This window comes from Pan troglodytes, chromosome 4, assembly GCF_028858775.2.
Source record: "Pan troglodytes isolate AG18354 chromosome 4, NHGRI_mPanTro3-v2.0_pri, whole genome shotgun sequence".
Taxonomy (NCBI): Eukaryota; Metazoa; Chordata; class Mammalia; order Primates; family Hominidae; genus Pan; species Pan troglodytes.
Genome location: NC_072402.2, coordinates 8,024,545 through 8,045,551, shown reverse-complemented (window position 1 = coordinate 8,045,551; position 21,007 = coordinate 8,024,545). Strand labels below are relative to the sequence as shown.

The 21,007-nt window shown below is 40.4% G+C and overlaps 2 long non-coding RNA genes across 3 annotated transcripts; one reads left to right on the top strand and one right to left on the bottom strand.

The window, feature by feature from the left end:
- Positions 1–1,204: 1,204 nt before the first annotated feature.
- On the bottom strand, positions 1,205–7,846 carry LOC107974612 (uncharacterized). Its single transcript, XR_001717459.4, has 2 exons — positions 7,487–7,846; positions 1,205–1,396 (listed from the first exon to the last, which is right to left on the bottom strand). It is a non-coding gene; the product is annotated as an uncharacterized LOC107974612 (long non-coding RNA).
- Positions 7,847–7,927: 81 nt separating this feature from the next.
- On the top strand, positions 7,928–17,955 carry LOC104006340 (uncharacterized). 2 transcript variants are annotated; one of them, XR_001717458.3, is made up of 5 exons: positions 7,942–8,114; positions 12,928–13,056; positions 16,378–16,561; positions 17,321–17,402; positions 17,790–17,955. It is a non-coding gene; the product is annotated as an uncharacterized LOC104006340 (long non-coding RNA). The 2 variants fall into 2 exon arrangements; XR_680020.4 differs by lacking the exon at positions 12,928–13,056 and having other exon boundaries at positions 7,928–8,114.
- The last annotated feature ends 3,052 nt before the right edge of the window (positions 17,956–21,007 follow it).

Genomic DNA, 21,007 nt, shown 5'->3' with positions numbered 1-21,007 from the left:
ACACATGAGACAAAATGAAAATGCATTGCAAGGCGGAAGAACTATGACCAATCATATCAGTAATTGTCTTAAATATAAATAGACCAAATACTCCAGTTAAAAAGCAGAGACTGGAAGATGAGATTAAAAAAATCAGGTTCAGCTACATAATATAAAGTCTCAGATAAAGAACTGTGTAAAGATGGAGGAAAGATATAGCATACAAAAGTAAGAATAAGGAAGCTGGTAGAATTAGATTAATATCAGATGAAATTGAATTCAACATTGAAAATATTACCAGAGATTATGAAAGACTTAAAGAACACATTAAAAGGCTCATTTTGTCAAGAATACATAACAAATCACCAAAACATTAATTTAAGATGGATCACTGCCTTAAATATAAAAGTTAACATTAGAGAGCTGCTAGAGGAAAATATTAGAGCATAACCTCAGGACTTTGGTATAGCAATGATATTTAGTCCACAAAATGGACTCAACATAAAAGTAAAAATTTGATTAATTGGATGTGATTTTTTTAAAAATTCTGTTCATAATATATGAGTAAACAAATGATAATGTAAACCACATTGTAAAAGTAAATATTTGGAATATGTATACTTGAGGATTATCATAGATCCAGAATTTATGTAATTCTTACAGCTCAATAAAAAGAAAAAAATTCAAAATTAAATAGGCAAAATACTTAGACATATGTTTCAAAAAGAAAATATACCAGTGGCCACTAAGCACATGAAAATATGGTCAATACCATTGTTCATGAGCTAAACCAAAATTACATTCACAGAAAGCATTTCATACTACTCCAGTGGCTAACATCAAATGGGTCAATACTACCCAATGTTGGAGTGGTTGTGGAGGAATTAAGACTCTCATACGTGCAAAATGTTACTTTGGAAAGCAGTTCAGCAGTTTCTGAGAAATGTAAACTTACACCAACCCTAAGATCCAGCAATTCCACTGTTAGTAGGTATTTACCAAAAACAAACAATAATGCCCACAAAAAGTCTTAAGAATGTTTACAGTTGCTTTTCCCATAACAACCAAAACTGGAAAAGGCCATGTGTCCATCAACAGAATAATGTGAGAAGTTGTGGTACGTTTATATAATGGAATATGATTCACTAATTTAAAAAATGCACGGACTACTGATACAAACAACAGCATGAATGAATCTCAAGAACTGTGAATAAAAGAAGCTGAATTATGCTCCTGCCTGGTTCCATATATTGAAATTCAAGAACAGGTAAAGTCTTGATGCTACAAGCCAAACTCATGGTTGCCAGAGGCATCACCTGGAAGTGGGTGTAAGAGAACTTTTTGGGGTAATGGACATGTTCTTTGTCTTGATTGGTGTATACGTTGCTCCATCCTCATTGCGTTGCACACTTAAGATCTGTATGTGAAAAAAAATAAGAAGTAGTTTGTAGGATGGAATATTTATATAGAAATAAATTCAGACAAAATTATTCTAAAACAACAAAATCATTAATATATCATTTAAAGGATTGCCAAATTTGACTGTGGTATATTTAATATCAAACATTTTAAAATTATATTTTAGGACATGTATTCATTTCAGAATTTCTTAGACCATGTTTTTTTCCTATATTTCACAAACATTTGTATTGAAAATAGTTCAATATGACAATTTAACTTCTGATTGGAAACTCTGGTCTGAAATCAAGTTATAGTATGGGTAGGAAAGTAATAGTAAAACCACTGTTAAGAATAGGAAGATCTGAGGGCCTTGCACAGCAACTCACATCTCTAATCCCAACTCTTTGGGAGGCTAAAGTGGGAGAATTTATTGAGGCCGGGAGTTTGAGACCAGCCTGGGCAAGATGGGGAGACTCCATCTCTACAAAAATAAAAAATAGACAGTAGGAACATATAAAATGTTCAGCTTAATATGCAATGTGTGAAAATAAAAATAAAATACATCTTTCTTATAGATACCAAAATAAATGAAAAAGTAATAGATACAAAGCTAAAAGATCAGTGTTGATCAAAAATGACATAATAACAATTTTCAGTAATAAACCTCCTATCATTAAATATTCATCCAACAAATCTCATCTTGAAATAAATATTTAATTTAGCTGTGCTAGGTAATGGCCTAAAGTATAAGTTATTCACATAATAAAGTTATAGGTCTCTAGTCAAAATTAAATAGGCAAAATACTCTAGCAAGTGCATACCACAATTCATTAAACTCCAATCCTAGAGTATTTCTCTCACTTTCTGATTTATTCTCTTTCCTTCCCATGCCTCTTCTCCACCTCAGTATGGTTACCTTCCAGAATCTCAGAATCCTGAAGATAGGGCCCCATTCTTTCCAGGGGTTTTGTTTTGGGAGCCTCAGAAACCCAGGTCAGCTAGAGGCTGTGAGTGGGAGAACGCACTTCACATAAGCCCCAGGTACAGCAAACTCTAAAGGCCTCTACCTCTTCCTTTCCTGGGACACAGAGCCGCCCCCTCCAATCCTGAATGCTGCCCAGATGCCCCTGAGGCCACGGATCCTCCAGTGGAACATAGACACATGGTGAACCAGAATGAGTGTCCGCGGCTGTCCATTCATGACTCTGCCTTGGAAGAGGAGCTTACACACAATACTGAGCTTCCCCACTCATTCCTGAGAGGAGGAACAATGTTCTCAGGGCTCTTCCAGGTAGTTCTTTGGTGGTCATTTTCGTTGAAGACCTCCCACAGAATGGCAGGTGTGAACGTAGGCACGCATTTCCTCTGTGGTTTTATTTACTCATCCCATATGTTGTGCCACAATTTTTGTGTGTGTTTGTGTACAGGCATTTGATAATGTTTACCTAAATCATACATGAACTATCTTCCTGATGTTCTTCTTTAAAGAATGTTATTTGTTAATTTGATAGAAGTTTGAAGTTTGAAGGACCAAGCAGTAAGTCTTATCATATAATAGCTATAGTGTGAGTTTTCAACAGCATTTTGTAAGTTCCCTGAGTGTACTTGCAGCCCATTATAATTACTTCCTGTTCACTTTGAGCAATTTAGAGAACTCCAAGGTCAGCGTATACTCCCCTATTAAAATGATTATAATTCATCTCCGTGGAGTGGTGGGTTTAGTTGCATAACCTAACTTAGGAAAAACAGAGAACCTGGAAAGTGTCCAATTAAGGAAATACGAATTGCTACACTTTATTAGAAAATGAACAGTGTCTCTCTTTGTATGTAACCTATCACTAATGGTGCAGTTACTTAGATTTGTTTTTCTGTGTCAAATCCAGTAACATGTTTTCATTGTTCCCTTTATGACTAAGATAATACATATTTGAGAAAATTGTCTGAAGTTATTAAGATATGAATTTACAATGTTATGAAAATGGGATGAAATGAGATGAAACTTGTCTTATTTGCACTTTGATCTGAACCACGGAGCCTGCCATAAGATATCATCCCAATTGTGGGTCAGAACTTACTCTTGTGTCTTCATAAACTTGGGCCTGCAGTGTTAGTGCTCAGTTCTGACTGAGTTATTTGTGGACTAATATCAGCCCTGAAATGATGGAAAAGAACACGATTCTTGAACGCCACCAATGGGGAGCGAGAAAGATGCCCCGTGGCTGAGTGAGACAAGAGGCTATCCAGGCAGATGCAACACTCAGCTCACCAGTCATTCTATTTCATGAAACATGATCATCAGCGAACATTTACTAGCTAGATTTTCTGCAAGATATTTGAATAGTGCCCTTTCTTAATAGGGCTACACTCTGCATGTGTCTGGCCAATATTTTTGTGTCTGCAGTGTATATACGTAACCATTGTTTCCTGAGAAGAATTTGCATAGAACTACTGACAACTGGGGAGAAAAGAAAATTTTGCAAGAAGGCAGGGAGATGACAGTGATTAGGAGATGGGAGAAGGTCACCCCCCCCAATGCTAGGAAGAGAACAAGCCCTGGATGAGCACCAATGTGAGGCAGAGAGAAAGCGAAGAGGAAGTTAAACTTAAAGCTGTGCATTTATTTCCTCTCTTTTCTCTCTTCCTTATTTCTCTCCCCCAAGAAGTTCTTGTCACCTGCCCCATCTCAAACCCCATCTTGTGGAAAAGTTCCTCAGAGGTCTGAAGCATTGCCTTTGTGCCCGGGTCAAGAGCCCTCCAGGGACTCCTAAAGGAGGATTCAAGTGTCAGCCTGATTGAGGATATTTTTAACGTCATTATATTATTGATAATACTGTTCTTACACTTTGTTGCTGATGGAACTAATTTTGCTCTTTCAGAAGAATAGTATTCTGAAGGGAGAAAGGGAAATAAAAAGAGAAGGCAATAGAAAGTGGAAACACTCTGAGAGAGCTGGGCAAGACTGAAAGAGAAGCTGACACAAAACTAAACGTAAAGGTGTTGGAGAGAACGTGCATTCACACGGAGAAGGGTGGTCCAAGTGGGAGAGCTGCAACTGAAGAGCTCAAGGAAAGAAGAATTAACAGGCAAGGGAGGAGGCCATGGCAGGTTGCAGGGGTTGGGTACTGTGACCTTGGAGAGGAGGGATGGAAGAATGGAAGGTCCTGGGCTTAGAGTTAAGCACATGGACTCAGCCCTGATGCTGCTCCACTCTTCGTAATGGCCTGGGGCCATGTCTTAACTTCTCTGAACCTCAATTATAAGTGGGAGTGTTTGATAAAGTAAGTTCATGGGTACATGAAGCATCTAGCAGTAGCTCATGACCTGACAAAAGTAGGTTTTGTTGATCTGACTTCCTCTTCTGCCCCATCCTTATCAGAGAAATATAGAGAATGAGCCAGGCAGGGTCATGCACTTGAAGCTATCTTTCTGATGTATCCAGCCAATCGTCTGCAGGGCAAGGAGGACCCAGGCCAGTTCTTACTGGCCTTGCAGGGTCATTGCCCTGAATATTTCAAACCAACTCTATTATGGAACCCTGTCTTGAAAGTTGGTAGAACCTGCATCCCAAGACCAGCAAGATGGAAAGCTATTATCTCAGGATTGAAAAAAGAAAGAAAGAAAGAAAGAAAGAAAGGAAAGAAAAAATAGTGCTTGTGATAAGAATCAGAGTCTTTTAGGCTGGGATCCAAAGACGGCTTTTGGAACATTGCATTTACAAAATATGTTTATTCCTTCTTAATTCTAAATTATCTCGACCCAAATCCTTTTAACACATAAAGTTATTTTAAAAGTACACTGTCATTTCCTGCTGAAGGCTAATGGGGAAATGCTACTATAATAAAACTAGAAATAAAAAATATCAAGCTACATCTATGAGACGAGGAATGTAGTATACATTTTGTAATATTTCCTGAAAGAGACTCAGAATTGGATGTGTGTGCCTGTTTACATCAGCCACATAAATCAATGTAGTCTCAGGCACTAAAAGAATTCACTCTAGAACAAAACAATAGAGGAAATGTGTTTAGAAAATCTCAGGCATCAGAGAAGTAAAATCTTTCATTAATCATCCTCCCATTTCACTGTCCATTTGGTGAGGTTTCCATAGGAATTGGTATTTCAGGACGTTAGATATTTAGTGGTGCTGTGGATGGGTGAGCTGGCTTGAGGCGGGTATCCTAGGAACTGTAGGAGGCCAGAGGACATCGTTTTCTGCTTGGCGAAGATATCACTGAATTTTATTCACATGATTCATATAATATATCTACTGAAAATCAGCGTGATTGCTGAAATTTGTACAAGTGCGATCGAAGTACACACATTTAGGGGTTACTCAGTATCTAAAAGGATAGTATGAGATTGAGCACTTAAGCTAAGCTATCCCTAATGTTCATGTTTTCAAAAAAGTTGGGAAAATTATTCTATAGTATTAAATGAATAGTTAAAATATTGATCACTCATTATTTCAAATGTTTAAGGTAAGCACACAAGGAAACCTTATCAGTGATAAACTGTAGGCCGGGTGCGGTGGCTCACGCCTGTAATCCCAGCACTTTGGGAGGCCGAGGCGGGCGGATCACGAGGTCAGGAGATCGAGACCATCCTGGCTAACACGGTGAAACCCCACCTCTACTAAAAATACAAAAAATTAGCTGGGCATGGTGGCGGGCACCTGTAGTCCCAGCTACTGGGGAGGCTGAGGCAGGAGAATGGTGTGAACCCGGGAGGCGGAGCTTGCAGTGAGTCCAGATTGCACCACTGCACTCCAGCCTGGGTGACAGCGAGACTCCGTCTCAAAAAAAAAAAAAAGTGATAAACTGTGGATGGTGGAAGAATTGGTGACTTATGCATACAATTTTTTTTTTTACTTTCCACATTTTCTGAAATGACTGTGTTCCATTTATAATATATTTTTAACATCTTCAAAAAAAATAAAGAAAGCATTCTGATGTTAAGTCAAGGACTAGAAACAATAACAAGAATATATTCATTATTTATGCCAATATAGACACATCATTTAAACATATCAGGGCATTGCTTCAAGTGCTTATTTTGAATTAATGAGAAATCAGTCATTTTTGACATGGGTCACCTGGTAAAACACCTGGTAACAGCCTTCGGGAAACCAAGTTGCAGTTCAGTAAGTAACTAACGAAATATACATTGCCTTGTAAGCACATCTTTGAGATGCCATTGGGGAAATCTCTAGGTTTGAAAGATAAGGGATTACCTGCTTAACACGCTTAATCCATGCCCAGCTGTCAAGCAGAAATTAAATGTGTTAACTCTCTCAGTGAGGAAGTAATGAAAGAGTCAGGAATATCGCTCTTTTATTTCTCAAAAACCATTAAAAAAAAAAATCTAGAGAAGCCCTCTGTGTTCTGCAACATAACAAGATGATTCATTGGACATTCCCCTGTGGCTGACACCTCTGTATGGTATAGGGTAAAAAGAGCTAAAGAAAAATAAGATACAAATAACTTCTTCATTTTGAGTTCTGCTGGAAGCAGCAGCTGAACCTTTTCAGCTTTATTAAGTGCCAGATGATGATCTTGCTGCCTTTACAGTGTTGTCTCTTTCTCTGTCGTCTTTAAGTATGAAGGAAGAAATATTTTACTCATGATCATCCCCAATTTCTCCCCAGCCAATTCAGCTTTGGCTGCAGTAAGAACATGTTTGCACTGTATCAGCATCCTGAATCATTATAAATACATCATTCATTTTAGAGTTAGATAACTAATGAAATTGCTTAATCTCTTTCATTCCTTGTTGACTTGAGAGTCAAATGTGTTCATCAGGCAATATACTATAAATTAGTAAAGAGAGGGAATCATAGGATTATTCTTCCTTAATCCCTTACTTCGAAGATAATAGATGAAGATTTAAATTCTGTATTTTCGATTAAGTCAACTCTATGAATTTTCTGGTTTGGATATAGGAAGCAAGGGTGATGTCCATGTAAATATTGCTACATAAGCTTATATCTCAAATAAATTTAATATCTCTACATATTTTCATGTTTTAATAATATGCTATGATTATTTTGATTTGACATTGTTACTTATTTAAGAATTGGTTGCAAATAACAAAAACAGAAGATTCTCACCTCTCAGATGGCCAAAGCACAAGCAGATTTGATACAGCTGTATTTTTTAGATGGAGTCTCGCTCTGTCGCCCAAGCTGGAGTGCAGTGGCGTGATCTCAGCTCACTGCAACCTCCACCTCCTGGGTTCAAGCGATTCTCCTGCCTCAGCCCCCTGAGTAGCTGGGACTACAGGCGTACACCACCAAGTCTGGCTAATTTTTTGTATTTTTAGTAGAGATGGGGTTTCACCATGTTAGTCAGGATGGTCTCGATCTCCCTCCTCGGTCTCCCAAAGTGCTGGGATTACAGGCATGAGTCACCATGCCTGGCCTGATACAGCTGTATCTTTAAAGCTCCAACATGTGAGGAGGTTCAGCCTTGAGGGGCCTATCAGGAACCAAGAACCACAACATTCTTTTCCTTTCTGAGGTCGTAGCCGCTGTGAGTCTTAGCTTCTCTCTGCATCTGTGAGGTCATCTCCCTTTCTGTAGAGCATATGACCTTTACTGATGCACCTGCATCTGGCTCAGACTTAGTCACCCAGCCCTGAAATTATATCATATCACAGGTCATTCTCTGAGTCTCTTAATGTGAGGCCTTGAGAGAAAAATCAACATGCCTTCTGTTGGATGAAGACCAATCAGCAAGGTGGTGGTGATTGTGGTACAGGCGGTGGTGGTGATGGTGGGGGTGGTGGTGGTAATGATGGTAGTGATAGTGGAGGTAGTGGTGATGGTGGTGGTGGTGGTGATGAAGTGGTGTTGGTGATGGTGGAGGTAGTGGTGGTGCTGATGGTGGTGGTGGAGGTGGTGGTGGTGGTGGAGGTGGTGGTGGTGGTGGTGGAAGTAGTGGTGGTGATGGTGGAGGTGGTGGGGGTGGTGGTGGAAGTAGTGGTGGTGATGGTGGAGGTGGTGGGGGTGGTGGAGGTAGTGGTGGTGACGGTGGAGGTCGTGGTGGTGGTGGTGGTGGTGGTGGTGGTGGTGGAGGTGGTGGTGGTGGTGGAGGTGGTGGTGGTGGTGGTGGAAGTAGTGGTGTTGATGGTGGAGGTGGTGGGGGTGGTGGAGGTAGTGGTGGTGATGGTGGAGGTCGTGGTGGTGATGGTGGTGGTGGTGGTGGTGGTGATGGTGGAGGTGGTGGTGGTGGTGGTGGTGGAGGTAGTGGTGGTGATGGTGGCAGTGGTGGTGATTGTGATGGTGGAGGTAGTGATGCTGATGGTGGAGGTGGTGGTGGTGATGAAGGTGGTGGTAGTGGTGGTGATGGTGGTGGTGATGAAGATCATGTTGGCGGTGTTGGTGGAGGTAGTGGTGATGGTGGAGGCAGTGGTGGTGATGGCAGAGGTAGTGTTGGTAATGAAGGTGGTGGTGGTGATGGTGGTAGTGGTGTTGGTGATGATGGAGGTGGTGGTGGTGACAGTGGTGGTGGTGTTGGTTATGATGGAGGTGGTAGTGGTGATGATGGAGGTAGTGGTGGTGATGGTGGTGCTGATGGTGATGGTGGAGGAGGTGGTGATGAAGGTGGTGGTAGGGTGGTGATGATGGTGGTGGTGGTAATGAAGATGGTGTTGGTGGTGGTGGTGGAGGTAGTGGTGATGGTGGAGGTAGTGGTGGTAATGAAGGTGGTGGAGGTAGTGGTGATGGTGGAGGTAGTGGTGGTAATGAAGGTGGTGGTGGTGGTGGTGGTGGTGGTGGAGGTGGTGGTGGTAATGAAGTTGGTGCTTGTGGTGGTGGTGTTGGTAGTGGTGGTGGTGACGGTGGAGGTTGTGGTGGTGATGGTGGTGGTAGTGGTGGTAATGAAGGTGGTGGTGGTGATGATGGAGGTGGTGGTGATAATGGTGATGGTGGTAGTGATGGTGGTGATGGTGGAGGTCGTTGGTTGTGGTATTGGTGGAGGTAGTGGTGGTAACAAAGGTGGTGGTGGTGATGGTGGAGGTGGTGGTGGTGATGATCCTGGTGTTGGTGTTGGTGGAGGTAGTGGTGACGGTGGAGGTAGTGGTGGTAATGAAGGTGGTGGTGGTGACGGTGGAGGTGATGGTGGTGGTGATGATGGTGGTGTTGGTGGAAGTAGTGGTGATGGTGGAGGCAGTGGTGGTAATGAAGGTGATGGTGGAGGTGGTGGTGATAATGATGGTGGTGATAGCGGTAGTGATGAAGTTGGTGATGGTGGTGATGGTGGAGACAGTGGTGGTGGAAGTAGCGAAGGGCCCTATGGTAGAGAGAATTTTGGATTCAGGGTGGTGATGGGAGGGTTTATTAAGAAAACATTAGGAAACAGAGAGGGTATTTCTGGTATCTCTGAAATAGTAATAATAATTTCCTAGGTCTGTAACAATGCAAAAGTCAGAACTGGTTGAAATGTAAAATTCAGGTAAAGAAAGCACATTTTAATCAAATTCCAAATCATATCTGTTCATAACATTAGGCCAAATTCTCGTCTAGCCTTATCAGTCTTTATGCATTTTTGTTGTTGTTGCTGCTGTTGTTTTGTTTTTTTTAGACAAAGTCTCACTCTGTCACCCAGGCTGGAGTGCAGTGGCATGATCACGGCTCACCACAGCCTCCATCTCCCGGGCTCAAGCAATCCTTCCACCTCAGCCTCTTAAGTAGTTGCTCCCACAGGTGTGCCACCACACCTGGCTAATTTTTTCTTTTTTTTAGAGAAGGGGTCTCACTATATTGCCTAGGCTGGTCTCAAACTTCCTGGGCTCAAATGATCCTCCCATCTCAGCCTCCCAAAGTGCTGGAATTACAGGTGCGAGCCACTGACCTTGGCCCATTATGCATGCTTTGAGTTAGATTCCCTAGAAGCAGGTCCACAAATTGCACCACAGTTACCCTTCATCAGGCTAGGTGGCCAGTCTTTGAGACACCATGGTGGTTGGCCATTGGCTGCTGGATGCCCTATCTGCTAAGGGAAGAGGGGTATGTGGTCTCCAAGACGAGACAGTCCCTGTCCTGCAGAAGGCCATAGAGAAGAGGGCAGCTGTGACCCATCAGCTGCCAAACTCAGCAGCTTGGGGCTGGGTGCAGCTGCTAGCAGAGAGACCCCCACAGTGCTTACCACACACAGCACAGCACAGAGGCCCAAGCATGACTGGTACTGCACAAAGCAAACGCAAGGTCCATTGGATCATCTCAATGCCGCCTCCTCATTTGTCTGTACACCCTTCCCTAATGATTTGCTTCTGGAGCTCATCACTCCGGGCCAGACTCTACCATGGCCTCAAAATCTCCTGTAACCTGGGGCTGCCTCCTTCTCCTGCCTCATTCCATGCCCCACTACGGCTGCCCACTCTCTCCAGCCATGCTGGCCTTCTCTTGTTTCTTCACTGGACCAAGTTCCTTCCTCTCCCAAAGCCTGTGCACAGGCCCTTCCTACTGGTCACAGAACCCTAGAAAGCTCTTCCAGGCTTTATCCAGACCAGTCACTCCTGCCTTTTATTCCTAGGCTCAGAGGGACCTCTCTTTTTCCCACTCCCACCCCCGTCCTTAGAGCTTCTATATCACACTTAAAAAATTACAGTTGTTTTGTGACCATCCCTTTAATGTCCCTCCAGGATCCTACCACGAAATTAGTGATTTTTAAACTCTCTGTTTGTGACTTACTAAGGAGGGACTCATGACATCAGTTTAGTGAATGGGGACAGATACTTTTAATAACATTAGAATACATTGTTAAGAGCATAGAAAATATGACAGTACACTGCACGTAGTAAAATACATATTGTTGGTGACACTTTAATTCCAGATATATGTATTTAATTGTGCGTGTGTGTGTGTGTGTGTGTGTGTGCCTGTATACCGAATCATGATGTAAAAGCTATTCTAACTCTGGGTAAGAGATCAAATACATTTAAAAGCCACTCTACTAAATTGTAGGCTCCATCTTTGATGAGATATGTGGCTTTGGACATATTACTTGACTCTTTCTGTGCCACAGTCCCCTTTTTATAGAGTCGTTGCAAGGATCAAGTGAGTTGAAATCCGTAAGGTGCTTGGGAGAATGCCTGGCGCCTGTGGAAGCACTGTGTGAATATTACACAGCATTACATTTATTTATGCGTTTTGTTTGTAACCCTGTCCTCCCTGCCTATCTTAGTGCCTGGCACACCCTAGCTCTCAACAGTTACTGACTGAACAAACAGCAAGGAGCATGTGGCATGAGCCGTGTTGTATGTACCTATGGGTGAGAACACAGCACATGTTGATTCAGTGCATCTTCTTAGGAAGTGGCTGAGGAGGTTTCAGGGTGATTTCGTGCTAGTGAGTCTGCCCCTCTTCCTCCTCCCCACCACACTTCCTCTTACGGAAAGTCAGCCTGAGCCAGTATGTATTTATCGATATGTCTGGCCACCTTTAAACATTACATAAATAAGTAACGGGAACCCAAGACAATGGGTGGGAACGTCTTCATTTATGAATGAAGTCAAGCAAAACCCAAGCATTCCTCCCATCGTTTTTCAGAAGATGCTCCTTTGGGGCCAAACCATAGGCAGCTGCACGAGGAGTTTACTGTGTCTGATCTAGGCACAACTGAATTGTTCATTTTATTCTTAAATCTTCCTCCACCAAAGCTAAGAGAGACCCAAGGGAGGCAGTATGAACTATTAACACTGTTGAGGACCAGATGATCTAATTCAGAAGGACCAATTATATTTCTATTCTTCCAAAGACAAAAGTAAAATTCTGAGTCCCTTTTCACTGGAAATAGGTTAATGGTTTATTTCCTGTTGTGACTGTGGCTGATCCTGGAATGGTCACTCGTAAATCACATCCAACTTTGCTCCCTGGCCACCTTCTAGGGAAGCAGACCCTGGAACATGCCAGTGACTCCTTTCTTATCTCATGAAGGAAGAATTGGTGGGCGTTACATGAAGGCAGGTTTAAAGTTAACTAAAGGACAATTGACTTGGCCAGTGAAAACCAAACCCTAAGAAAAGAGCTGCGGCAGTGTGAATGTCTATCACTGAACGAGCCCACCCGAGGACCAGATGACCATTTCCGTCCGTTTCAGGGGTTTACACCGGGGATGTGTTAGTCCATTTTTGTGTTGCTATAAAGGAATACAGGAAACTGGGTAGCTTTATAAAGAGAAGAGGTTGATTTGGCTCATGGTTCTGAAGGTTGTACAAGCATGGCACTGGTATCTGCTGGGCTTCTGGTGAGGCTTCAGGAAGCTTTCAATCATGGTGGAAGGTGAAGAAGGAGCTGGCACATCACATGGCAAGAGAGAGAGAGGAGGAGGTATCGGGTTCTTTTGTGCGAACTAACAGAGCAAGAACTCACTCATTACTGCAAGGACAATACCAAGCCATCCATGAGGGATCTGTCCTTATGACCCAAACACCTCCCACAAGGCCCACCTCCTACATTAGGAACCACATTTCAACATGAGATTTGGAGGGGACAAACGTCCAAACTATATAAGGGGATTCTAAGGTCTCTCTCTTTCTCACCATTCTCAGTGCTGCAGTAATTCTGCTGACGTCATCCCCATACTTGCCATCCTCTTGCAGGGGTGTAGGTTCTAAGGCTGGCCTCCACGGGGTGGTTCCACCCTCTTCTCTTGCTGTGTCTTTAATGTGATGTATCAGGTATGCCATTACCTTTATCTATGTCTTAGGTCCAAAGCACTAGGCTTTCTTTACTCTGAATGTGAGAAGGTGCCTGTGCACCCTTGCCTTGGTGAGGGAAATGGCTGAGAGATCAGCCTCTCAAGGCACATGGACACCCAAGCTTATAACCTATTTATATATCAGAGCCTGTTGTCATCATTTTTGTGTAGGAGTAATTATTATATCTTAGATTTTTCTTTTTAAAGTTGAAGTTGGATTTGCACAAAATGTTAAGAACGTTTTTACAGCTTTTCTGTTGTATGAAGAATATGACTTTGAACATATGAATCTGGATAAAGGATATAATTTTGTGTAGGATGTTGATTCAAAATGAAAAGGTAGAGTTGTCATTTTAAATAGGAGTGGAATTTACTTCGTAGAAACCCACGTACGTACTAGATGGTTTAGTTTTTCCAAGTTTTCTTTGCATTAAAAAAAGAAATGTTTATTTTAGAAAGAATTTCACAGTTACTTTATTGAATGCAGATAGCCTTCAGACAAATTCCATCACATCACTCCATAAGTGTTCATTGAATAAATGAATCCATAACAAGAGTACTTATGGCTAACGTTTTTTACAGTTTTGGAGGATGGGAGAGATGGGAAAGATGAAATTGTCATTGGTATGAATACACAAATGTTTTCTAAAATATCCAAACTATTTTAGAATTCATGAATTAAATTAAATATCTAGTTTTTTTCTTGAAAAGAATTATCAGAGAAGAAATTGAAGGAAGAAAAATAGAACTCTTTTCTTTGGGTACAAACATTTTAACACAAAGAAATACTCAGACCTGTCTGGTTTTATTTACTCAGAGTTATAAAAAATGTTACTTTGGATTAAATTAGTCCAATTATGTACACCTTCTACTGAATTAAGCACATATTCTAGAAGATGGATTATGTGTACATAAAATTTGTGCTAACTAAAGGAATGAAGGAATGAATGTATCTAAAACGAAAGGCATTGTTATTAGTTTCTAACCTGATATAATACCACTTCTCAAAATGAAATACATAGAAATAAGTTTCCGAGAAAATTGTATTTTAGAATTTGCTCAAGAATTGTCAAAATATGCTTAAAATCACATGAGCTGTGGTTGATGTAGGTTTTATTTATCAGTTTTTATTACATGAGGAATTCAAACTGAGGGATTTAAAAACATGTATTCATTTATTTAAACTTAATAAGCCAATCACATGTATACACAACTTTTTTTAATGAAAAGTATATTTTCCCAAACCAAAAAAAATAGTGATATGGGTGGTATTGATTCACATTTTTGCAAGTCTATTTGATGTTTGGTTTAATAAAAGATGCCCGGATTCTCATATCTGCTTCTACATTCAATCTGTTGTGTTATGTCATTTTGGTTGAAATATATGAAGAAAATCTGGCTTACTATGGATATACAGATGGAAAAGGGAGAAATATTTTAATAGCCTCCTCAGATAATTGTAAATAGTCTTTTTGGTTACCACATCAAATCTCAAATTATAGTAATTCTTTAAAGGTTAATTGCAATGTAAAATCTGAAACCATAACAATGATCTTTCTATATTCTGTATACTCATGAGCTTGAGAAACCAAATACTGATTTTGGATTATTAAGAAAAATTTGGAGTCTCCAGTTTTTCTCGTATAACACTGTGAGAACTGTTGTTTTAAACCCCCCCACCCCCACCCCCACCCCAATTTGCTGTAGTAGTTTGGAAGGTCAGTATAAAGGAGACAAATTTTTAAAATATGTCTTAACAATCCCAGAAGACTTCTTTTGGAGATCATTACAAACACCAAAATCAATACTAAAATTTCCATTGAAAGGTAAAGAACTCAGAACAAGCAAGGCAACCTTGAAAATGAATAACCTTGGAGGATGCACAGTCCACAGTCCTCTTTTTTTTTTTGAAGTGGAGTCTCCCTCTGTTGCCCAGGCTGGAGTGCTGTGGCACCACCTCGCCTCACTGCAAGCTCCGCCTCCCGGGTTCACGCCATTCTCCCACCTCGGCCTCCTGAGTAGCTGGGACTACAGGCGCCGGCCACTACGCCTGGCTAATTTTGTTTTTGTATTTTTAGTAGAGATGGGGTTTCACGGTGTTAGCCAGGATGGTCTCAATCTCCTGACCTTGTGATCCGCCCGCCTCAGCCTCCCAAAGTGCTGGGATCACAGGCGTGAGCCACCGCCCACAGTCCTCATTTTAAGAGTTACTGTACAGTTACCGTGTCATCAGGATAGTGCGATCTGGTTTCAGGATAGATGAATGAAACTGAATAGAGTCCAAAAGCAGATCTGCATATATGCAGAAAGATTAATTTTGACAATTGTGCCAATGTCATTCAGTAAGGGAAAGGAAAGTCTTTTTTAGCAAATCATACTAGAACAACTGGTTATTCGTATAAAAACAATTGAAATTTTATCTATCCCTAACATGAAAATGAACAGAAATGGATGGATTACAGATGAAACATAAAAGCTAAAATTTTGAAACTTTCTATAAAAAACCTGAGGGAAATCCTTTTTGTGATATATGTAGTCAAACGTTTCTCAGAGAGATTGCAAAACACTTTATTAGAAAAAAAGAAAAGTAAACTGGATTCATGAAAATTAAAAATTTCTATTCTTCAAAAGAGTGTTAAAAAAAAAGCGCATCATAGACTAGGAGGAATGTTCATAACCTATATATGACAAAGGACTTGAATTTGAATTACATAAAGAACTGCTACATGTCAAAAACAGTAAGACAGACAATCCAGTAAAAATTTTCAGAGGAGTTGGATAGATATGTGAGCCCCAAATATCTAAGACAGGTCTCAGTCAATTTAGGAAGGTTATTTTGCCAAAGTTAAGGACACACGCCGATGACACACCTGATGACATGTGCCCAAGGTGGTCGAGGCACAGCTTGGTTTTGTAGACTTTAGGGAGATATGAGGCATCAATCATATATGTACATTGGTTCCGTCTGGAAAGGTGGGACAACTGGAAGCGAAGAGGGGGCTTCCAGGTCATAGATAGATAAGAGACAAATGGCTGCATTCTTTTGAGTTTCTGATTAGCCTTTCCAAAGGAGGCAATCACATACGCATTTATCTCAGTGAGCAGAGGGATGACTTTGGGTTCTCTCTGTCCTTTGTCCAGGAGGAAATTCCTTGTGAGGGAGGTATGTCACCTTTTTATCTTAGTAGCTACCTTTTTTAGGAATAGAATGGGAGGCAGGTTTGCCCTAAGCAATTCCCTGCTTGATTTTTCCCTTTCCCTTAGTGATTTGGGAGTCCCAAAATTTATTTTCCTTTCACAGATATTCCAAAAAAGGAGATATAAACATGACCATAAAAGACATGAAAAGATGTTTAACCCCGTTAGTCATCATGGAAATGCAAATGAAAACCACCATACAGACACTAGAGTGGTTTAAATTTGAATGACTTCCAACACCAAATGCCAGACAGGACATAGAGCAACTGGATGTCTCATGCTCACAGGTAGGAATGCAAAATGGTGTAACTTCTGTAGAAAACTAATTGGTAGTTTCTTATAAAATTAAATGTGCACCTACCTTATTTATGATCCAGCAATTTAACTCTAAGGTATTTCTCTAGCAGAAATGAAACCATATGCCTACACAAACTACTTGTACACTAGTGTTTATTGCAGCTTTATTTATAATAGCAAGAATGTTAAACAATCCAAAAATCCATCAACAGGAGAATAAATAAACAAATTGTGATATATTCATACTATGGAATAATAGCAGTAGAAAGAAATGAACTAGTGGTGCACACAACATGGATGAATACCAGAAATACTATGCTGAGTGAAAGCAGGCAGACTTAGATATGATATCTAGACATTTCCTTTTTTATGAAGCTCCAGAACATGCAGAGCTAATCTATGGGAACATAGTTCAGCATGGTGGTCTTTCTAGGTATGGGAAAGAGAATATATGCCAATAAACATGAAAGACTTTCTAGGTTGAAGGCAGTGCTGTATGTCTTTACTGGATGTGGTTTCCACAGGTACATACATTTTTAAAAAACATCACAGTATGCACTTAAGATCTGCACATTTTACTATATGTAATTATACCTCAATAAAAAATTTTTTAAAACCCTAATTATCACAACTGTTATGAATATTTTCTTGGTTTATTAAATGAGGCATTCAATCAAATATGCATTTTGATTGCATTATGAATATGAAACATGCTGATTACCAATTCATATTCATTTGGAAACCTACAGGCAGAAGGGAAAACTACTGTGTGTGACAGGAAGATGGACTTACCCAACCTTCAGCGTTCTCAATCTCTTGTCTATTAACATGGTAATTGCCTTTAATGACTTTGTTCTCCTCGGTGTAATCAGACAGGAAACTTTAGAGGGAAAATGCATAAATTATTCTAACTACTGCCAGGGAAAGAATCCAGACTTTAATCAACTTCTGTGCATTTTATTCTTCATATTAAAAAAGCTTTCTTTACATTTGGACTCAATCAACAAGCTCTCTTGTCTAGAACAATCCTTGTTTTGTGCTCCTGTCAGTAGGACTATGTCCTCAATGTAGAAGACAAATGGCCTTCTTGTTCAAAGAGGGTCATCTATAGTACTGAAAGTTATGCAAACTCATTTGGTTCTCTCTGCCCTTTTCAAATAGCATCTCATAACAGTATCAACACTATTGACGGTGCTAATTTTATATAATTCTTTTCAGTGTTTGAAACATTATGCATTCAAAGCAAACATCTGGGAGGAAGATGGGAGAAGCCTTCTTGCCCCTGTTCTACAGAAGTAATTGAAGTTCATGACATTCAAGCTCATTCATCAGTAAATGAATTTGGGTCATGCTTTATGTCTGCTGTAAACGCAGTGAAAATTTGCCTCTGTTCCTGAAGCCTTTCTAAATTGAACTTCCCTCACTTTTTGAAAAACCTATACAACCCACACTCTCAGTATTTGAGACACCAAGGAGTTGCTGCATTTAAGTTCTCTATCTAACACAGTAATCCTGGCCAGGAATTGGATGGGAGACTTAGGTGGAATCCACCATGGAGCCAAGGAGGATAGAGAACAATGCATGATTTTTGACAGGTTTTGTTTGCAGTCTAGCCCACAAGTTGTGTCACAGTGAAGTAGGTGGTAAAACAAATGAACACCCCTCCTTTTCATTCTGAAACAGGCTGCCTCTTCTATTGATTTGCATTTCAGCACTTATTGGGTTAAGGAAACACTAAACATAAATATTCTATTTGATTCTACACCACATTATTCTAAATGTCGATTGTCAAAGAAACATCCTATACAGGGTATGTTTCCTGTCCAAGTATTTCCAGGGTAACTCAGTGCACACCTATGTTACAGGGAAAAAAATAACTAAGATAGCACACGGTGTGGTGCAAAGAACTGTCACCAGTATAGAAAACAAGTTTCAGCCTTGGAAAGTTTGGGGTCAGGAATGAGTCCAGGTATAAAGCCTAACACAAGGACAGCCTTAGATCAATAACCTAGACAAATAATGTCTTTAAACATCAGCTTCCTCATCTGCAAAATGAAGATAATGATATAGTCCTATCTATAACCCAGGGGGGGACCATCTACTGAATTGGAGAATAAACAGAAAGCATTTTTTGAAGCTTAGAGTTATATGCAGCAAAAATTGTGGTTTCCATGGCTTTTTGCTGTGGTTTCTCAGCCTTTCTGAAGTGCTGATGGGTCTGGACCTCTTCTGGACTCATCTCTTGGGTTATATTCATCCTTTTAAATACCACAGGCTTATTCTAATAAACATTTGGTTAGAGGGCCATTGCTGACTTTTTGGGGGTTTTTTAGGTGCCTTTATTTTACACCATCTTTTTGAATGGTCAATTTGTATACATGAATGCCCACCCTGACAGCAATGGTGTGTATATAAGTAGAACAGAGAAAATAGGAACTGTTTCTTTCCCACAGAGGAGTCTTAGTTGCGAGTAAAATGAGAAGAGGAGGTGTTTTGGCCCGTAGAACTGGAGCGTCTAAGAGTCTGCCAAGACATGACTCAAGGGCACAGATGACATCTCGGGATCATCTCAGTCTCGTTTTTTTCTCTTCTCAGCTCTGCTTTCTTTGGTGTTGGCTTCATTTTCAGAAGGACTTAGGTTCTCCCCTAGAGGTCTCCGGATGGCTACTCCTCCCCAGCTCCAGGCTTACAATCTAGCTTAGCATAATAGCTATCCAACTACAGAGAGAATTCCTCTTCCCCGATGGCACAAGCAAATGTGTGGCAACTAAGTCTCACTGACTGGAATGGTTGGCTGGCTTGGGCCCCTCACCATACCCATAGCAAACACAGTGACCAGGAACAAGTCAGGGCACCACTGTCTCAGGTCTGGGTCACATGGGACTTATGATCAAAAGACAATCCCATCTAGACATTTCTCAACAATTTCCTTTCTTCAGTGATTCAGTGAAAAGTGTATGTGTTTCTTTGATGAAGGTAGTCAGGCAGCAATTCATTTTTCAGACCCTCACATGTTCTGGTTTTGGTTGATGTATTAGCATCCTATGGCTGCTGTAACAAATTACCACAAACTCAGGAACTTAAAACAACACACCTTGCTTAGTTCACAGCTCTGGAGGTTGGAAGTCTGATGCTAACGTCAAGGTGTCAGACGGGCTTACCCTCCTGGAGGCTCTAGGGGAGAATCGATTCCCTTTTCCAGCTTCTGGAACAGGAATCCCCCTGCATTCCTTGGCTCAGAGGCTGCTCCTCCACCTTCAAAGCCAGCGCTCTTACTGTGACAATCTTGCCTCCCTAACATCTTCCAACTTCTGTATCTTTCTTAGACTTTTGACCATGCATGCTTTACTCCCTTTCTCAATTCCAAACCAGGTCAGGTCTTTAATATCACCAGCATTTTCTATCAAATATACTTGAAAATAGAGAATTTATTAAATTTGTTTAGATTGTATTCTTTTAAGTTTTGGATGTATAATAATTTGATAAAATAGAGGCTGACCAACAAAATTGTGTGTTATAAAGTAATGTCATGCATTTTTTTCCCTCAAGCCCAGCTACTAACTCAAGTTTATAGAAAGAATTTAGTTTAATTATCAATTCCCAGGAAGAAATAAGAGTAGAAATGGAAGATGAGCCACTCTACCAATGAATGTGGATTTGTTAATGCCTTCATTTTTAATAGGATTCTTTTGTTGCCCAAAAGAACATGTCTATGGATTCTTGGGATTTCTTAGAAACAGATTTTGCCCATGACATTAAAATGGTAGAATGAAGTTTTATAATGTTTATTTTGTTTGCCAATAATTAATGTGTCATGTGGTGCTTCTTGCATGCTTTTTATTTTCTTTTTGTTCTTAGAAGTTTTCTAGGAATCCCTTTTAGGAAACTCTATAGATTTAATGTTTAGCCTTGAATTATTACTTAGTACAATGTCTTTTCAAATAGTACAGATAAAATGACATGTTTAAATTATTTTTAAAAATCTACCTACCCTTATTGAGTTAAAAGATACACATTGTGCTTCCTCTTTGTTTTACAAAGGCCATCAAGTGCCTTAGAAAATGCCAATACTGAAAGTTCTATGCACTCCAAGGTTGCAGAGAAAGGCAGAGAACCTGCAATATGCCTAGAGGATGTCCTGCATCCTCTACAGCCAGCGTTCCCTGCTTCCGTAGGAAAGCAGAACAGCACGTTGCTTACATCTTGCATGATATGGCAATTACCATGAGGCAGAAGAGCAGAACTGTCCCAAAGGTAACTTAATCAATGGATACTTTAGATGAGCTTCCAATCAGGTGAGAAAATGTCTTCCTATTGTAAAAAGCTTATTGAAAGGACAATACGAAAATTGCAAGACTTCCTATGTTGGTGTGCCTATACTTGTCGGAGTGTTTCAGTGGTTTCATTTTATTCAATTTATGTTCATTAACTAAAGC